This window comes from Rutilus rutilus (genome assembly GCF_951802725.1).
Source record: "Rutilus rutilus genome assembly, chromosome: 11".
NCBI classification, from domain to species: domain Eukaryota; kingdom Metazoa; phylum Chordata; class Actinopteri; order Cypriniformes; family Leuciscidae; genus Rutilus; species Rutilus rutilus.
Genome location: NC_140216.1, coordinates 9,035,728 through 9,041,727, shown reverse-complemented (window position 1 = coordinate 9,041,727; position 6,000 = coordinate 9,035,728).

Sequence of the window (6,000 nt, the reverse complement as noted above, 5' to 3'; positions counted from 1 at the left end):
TTTCACCTTTATTGTAAGCCGCTTCCTCCTCTGTCATTTGAACGACCGGTTGACTTCCTGAGTCTATGAAACCACTCCCTCAGAAAGAGGCAATGAGCTCAGATTGGTTAGTTCGGCCGGTGTGTTGTAATTGGCTAAACTGCGTCCGGAATCTTCACGCCCATAACCTTTACGGGCGACAGTTACATGTGCTCCTGGCCCGGTCAAATGTAATGGTGTCAATATTGCCTCATCAGTTTGAGCCAGAATCAGACCCAGAGAGCGGTGATGAAGAGAGTCAAGCAGAACCTCCGCAAACACGGCTCTTACTAAACGTTTCTGAATGGTAATTTTTTTTTTATTATTATTATTTTCTCAAAGAATTTCCACACGCTGATACTTGAAAATGCTACTGCTGTTTGTTAGCTTTTGAGATACGCTTTCCCCCTGATTAAACATTTAATATAACTGAATACATGACTGAGTAATACCGTTTTTTAAACATATTGTTTTATTGATAGAATGAACAACCGTTTAACTATTCACAAAACTTACCGGTAGTTTACTCAGTTTGTCGTTTTCTTTAGGTGTACATGTGATAACAGCAGCTGAAGTTCGCTGTTGCGATAATTTTTTGAAGTTTGCACACGTTTCTTATACACACAAAATAACATCGAACTAACTAGCTACTATAACCAAACAGCTTTGGCATTGGTTTGCGTTCTTGATCAAATAAAAAAATTACGTCATAAAGTAGCTATACATGGAAAATACGTTTACAAAATTTGTACATATTACAAATTCGGGTCCAAAATGTTTATACGCATCTGATCATATACTAAAGCCAGCGCTGGCATTTTTTTACATCCTTGATAAAACTAAAACATTACGTCTTAAATTATACAGGCAAATACATTTAAAATGATTAAATCTTACTTGCAGGTTGTGGCCTCTGGTTTTATAGCTGTAACTGCTTCATGTTGGAGTAATAGTTTCTTGTTGAATCCGACATTGAACTCGTGTAGATTCTGGAAGCTGTCTTCCGTAAAATGCGCAGCACAGAGAGCTAAACTACGATTGTAATTGTCAGGAACATAATCAAACTTAAATTTTAACCATTGTTGACGAACTACAGCGTCTGTAGGAAGCCTGAACACAGAAGACCTGACAGCTACAGCTCTCTCCACTATAACTCCTCCTCTTCGACAGCAGAACATGTTCCGGAGGGAGGGTTGATGTAAATGTATGGGTTAGTTACGTATAAAACCCGGGAAGTATCTCGTTGTAGTCCCATTCGAGTCGTTTTTGTAGGCATTAAACTTCCTGGTTTTTAAAAGACGATATCTCCGCTTACGTTGAACTTTCAGCGCAGCAACTTTGCAGATACTGTTCATGCACCAACAGCAACATTACACAGTATTTAAAATGAAAAAAGTGAAATAGCAATCAACCACCCCTTTAACTAGCAAAAGTGGATTTGGACACGCCCTAAGTGCACTTGCGATTGCCATTTGCACTTTAGACCTTGCGTCGTCAGCAGGGATGAGAAAAGTATTTTAACTTAGAAAAAATACACAGGTCACATTCATGGACATTATTCATCAGTCTGCGATACAAACAACAAATAAGTACATTGTTTGGAAAATCTTATTTGAATGCTTTCTTAAATACTGATTAGAGGATAGACTTTGACTTGATGACTTTGCTCTTTTCTGAGTCTTGGCAAAGCACTGCAATTAGCCAACATTCAGCTCCTGCCAACAACAACGATTGGACTTAATCAGTTGAGTGTGTTATTGAGTCTGCGTCAAATTAACTTACAGTCATAAAGATTTCCTCTGTGTAACATTTTTTTTATTGATTGATCATTCCAACATTTATTCAGTGGTCCCTAAAAATACTCGAGCCCTTAAAATGCATTTGCAATGCATTAGATAAGGAAATAAATAAGTCAAAGATCACTTATTTATTGGGGGGGGGGGGGTGCTCTTATCCATGCTAGGCTGCTGGGAGTTCTTGCCCAGAACGGAACCATACCGCCAATCCAAAATGTATGCTAATTGTCAATCGTATTTGACGATAGTGTTCCTGACAGAAGTGTGATTTTCTCAGCTTATTGTTCAAAATATTGCTTTTTTTAACCCTTAAACGCATTCCTTGGGTCTTTAGTGATCAGGGACGTCACTTACTACCCTCCTCCTTCATAATTTTTTTAAAGTTAGACATCAACCTTCTTAGTATTCTTCAATCAATTCATTATGAACAATATAGCTAGACAAAAAATAATACAATTATAAAAGAATGCCTGTTTAAAAAAAATTTGTAAAAATTGTATAGGGTCACTAATGACCCAAGGTGTGTAACATTGTAACTATATAATTTCTGCACAACAATAATTTAATCTTTGATGACTGAACAAGTGAAACTCACCTTTATTCCACAAGGTGGCAATGTCACAATGATGAAGTGATGTTTCACTCATAGTTACCGTAGGCAGAAAACAAAAGAATAGGAAATATCATCAGCAAAACTTCAAATGGCTCAGCGATTTACTTCAGAGCAAGTACTGAACGCAATTAAATATTAGTGTCACTGTCACTTGATGGTGGATCTGCTGAAGAAGCTGTCAGCGATCAAAATACTGATTTTGAAGATGCTGAAAATGATAGTTTTGAGAATATGTTTGAGATCATGAATATGAGCCAGATGCTGAATGTGCTGGAAAATGAGCTCTGATGAGGACAGTGATGATGATATAAAACATCTGCTCAAACTGAACTCTTCCCAGCTCCGAAAGGTAACAAAATATGCTTGTTTTTTTTTTTTTTTTTTTTTATTGTTACTCTAATGTCAGGAGAATTTTATATTATTGCGACAGGTAGAGATCCGTCTGTGTTAGATATAGATCTGGGTCGCTAAAGACATGAATGACATGTAATAATAATTGGTGAAACATTCATGCATTTAAGAGTTTAAGCAGAGGCTCTGTTCTTTGATTTGATTTATTGTATGTTCAGATATTCATACAACAAAATATTCTGGGGGCCAAGAAAGTTCTTGTGAAAATGATCAAAAATGCTGGTGCTGGGTGGCAACTTAAAAAAAGAAAAGAAAAAGAAAAGAAACTGACAGGAAAAAGGTTCATGTTTACAATGTACAATAAAATGCAAATATAAGACATGCCCTCCGAATATTCTTGAGTTGGTATTGTTATATTAAAAATCCTTTCGCCTGAGCATTTTGAAAATAACAAGAGTTCAACAGAACACAAAGAGCAAAAAGCATCTCTATCCGGCTCCCCCACCTCTAGCCTCTGATTAATTGTGTGTCTTACTCATTGTGATTCTGCCTGTTTTAATTAGCTTAGGCATGCTTTTGCATATTGTATTTATTTAATTTCATCATGTGCAAGAGGCAATCCGAGGCATAATTTGGAAAATGAAAGGGCTAGCTTTTGCCAGCGTGTATACGAAGGATTCAAGAAGCCACTGGAGTTCTGAAGAGCAAACATGTTAATTCTGATGAGACAACAGCATCTCAGCATGTTCAGTCATGCTGCACACTGAGCTTTCTTTTAATAATGACTGAATACCTGATGAGACTCATTAACTAAGATAACAAAAGATCAGAATCATAATTAGATTATACTATATGTATAGCAGTTTCTGTATTTTAAACAAGTGTCTCTGAGGTTTGAGAAGTCACAGGGAGGGCTGCCATGCACACTTTTAAATATAACTTGTCTTGGTATTTACTTACCTTCATGCCGTTCCAAATATGACTTTCTTTTATTACACTGTGAAAAAAATTATGACAAATAAGTTGACAACATACTGTATGTTCTTAAATTGGTTTAACTCATCAAAATTGCAATTTTCAAGTTATTCAAGATTCAACTCATTCATGTTGAAATTGCATAAACATCCAAGTTGATTGTACTTAATCATTTAAGTTTTTTTACAGTGTAGATATTTTAAAGACAATTTTGAAGTCAGTAGGGTCCCAATGTTAAATGTAATTGTTTGAACAAAAACTTTTGAAACATTCATAAAAATATCGAATGTAATCCACAGAAGAAAGACCGTAGGTTTGGAACAACATAAGGTTAGTAAATGGAACAATTAAGGACTCTTTTCTATGTAATAAAAGTTCATTTTGTGGCAAAAACAGGACAATGCTTAAAAATTAGAGACTGAAGATGCTCTGTTCTAGACAGTCATTCTCTGTGACTATTTAAAGTAGGTGTTGTAAAAAAAGAAGATTAGAAACAGAAAGAGAGAAAGAACTGTTTAGGTTAACAGAGACAGATGACACTCTCCGTAGAGCGTCAAATCACGAGCTCTGTCAAGCAGCCGCATGAGTTTGCAAGGAGCAGATGGCAGAAGGGACAAACATGGCTTATTTAATCTGCTTGTGTTTGCAAGGAAGTAATTGTGTTTTAACCTGGGGAAAAACAGAATATTACAGCCTGGCAAACAAATTACACTCACCTCAATAGTCTACAGATGACTCCATTTGTCCAATCCACTGGTCTGAGTAAGATCTGAGTAAAAACAAGAAAAGAAGAAAAGAAACCCTGTATTGCTAGTGTTTGCGTATTGCTTTTGTATTATAGCGTTGACATTTTTACTTACAGATATTCTTTATACTAAAGGAGTCCTATGAGGAATCAGATTGTCCCTGCAGATAAAAACAACTAAAACCAGCCTAATCTGGTTGACTGGTCTTGGCTGGTCCACTTTAGATGGTCAGGCTGGTCTTAAAGTGCCCCTGTAGTCAATAATGTTATCTTTGATCACCAAAATTTCATAAACTTTTTCCTTTCATGCCTTAAAATAGCTTGAATTTAACTCTACACCCTTGCCTCAATTAGTATACTCGGTTCTATGAATATGCAAACTAGTCCCGCCTCCACTCACTCACACCAGCTCAGAGATCCACTCGTTGATGATCACAGGCTGACCTGATTGGTTACAAGGCAGTTTGTGACGTCAGAAACACCAGCGATTTCAAATCGCGTTTTTGAGATTGTCTTTGGTTCACTGCAGTTTTAAGGAGAAAATACTCAGCAATAGTGTTGACTTCTGAAATTGCACATGGTTTGACTTAAAGCATTTTAAAAACACCATATAGACATATAAACAACATTAAAAGCTTGATTTTCACCACAGGGGGACCCAAACACTACAAGATAATCGGGCTGATCTTGGGCCCAATTAACCGTTCGCAAAGACCCGCCCCCTTTAGTTACTGTTGCTATGTCCGACAAGCCACGGCGCTCTCACGCCCCACCATGTTCTCACACAGTGAAAAAATACATTGCGGAGCAAAGAGGACACTGACAATGCGCTGACAGACATGACAGACCAGGTTACTTTTGATATGAAACAGTCTCAACTTTCAAATTTGGTAATTTTTTAAAGAAATTTAAACAATAAATACCATTTTGTGGCTCTTTAATGTGTCTGACAGATCGCTGTAGAGCCTCAGTTAAAGTTGCTCGTGAACCGATTATCTCTTCCTTCTAGTTAATTTAAAGCATCAAATAAACATGAATGAACATAAGAAGGAATGTTATTTTAACCGTGGAAAGACGTCGGTACACTTCGTTTTTCAAGTTCAAATCCTCCAACCTTAATCTACTAACTCTCCTGACTGCTTTATCGGACAAAAATGGCGGATTCAGCGGGTGGCGGATTATGATTGGTCAGGTCATTTTGTCAATCAAACTCCCTGCGAAGGGTCAATTCTCTCCTTCCGACAATCCTAAATTCTAGATTATCTTGATGGTTCTACAGATTATTTTATCAGATGTTCCTGAGGTGTGATGTGTGTTAAGAGTGATTGAATCTGCTCAGAAGGACGCCGGGGCCCGATCTCAAAACGTAAATATCCAACATTGAATATTTACGATCAGAAATCCTGTTGTGTGGGGGAAACCCTGAGGGTTATAACTTTTAAATGTATAAATATTTTATTTATAATACTATTTTTAAAATAAAAGATTTCCTGTGTCATAAA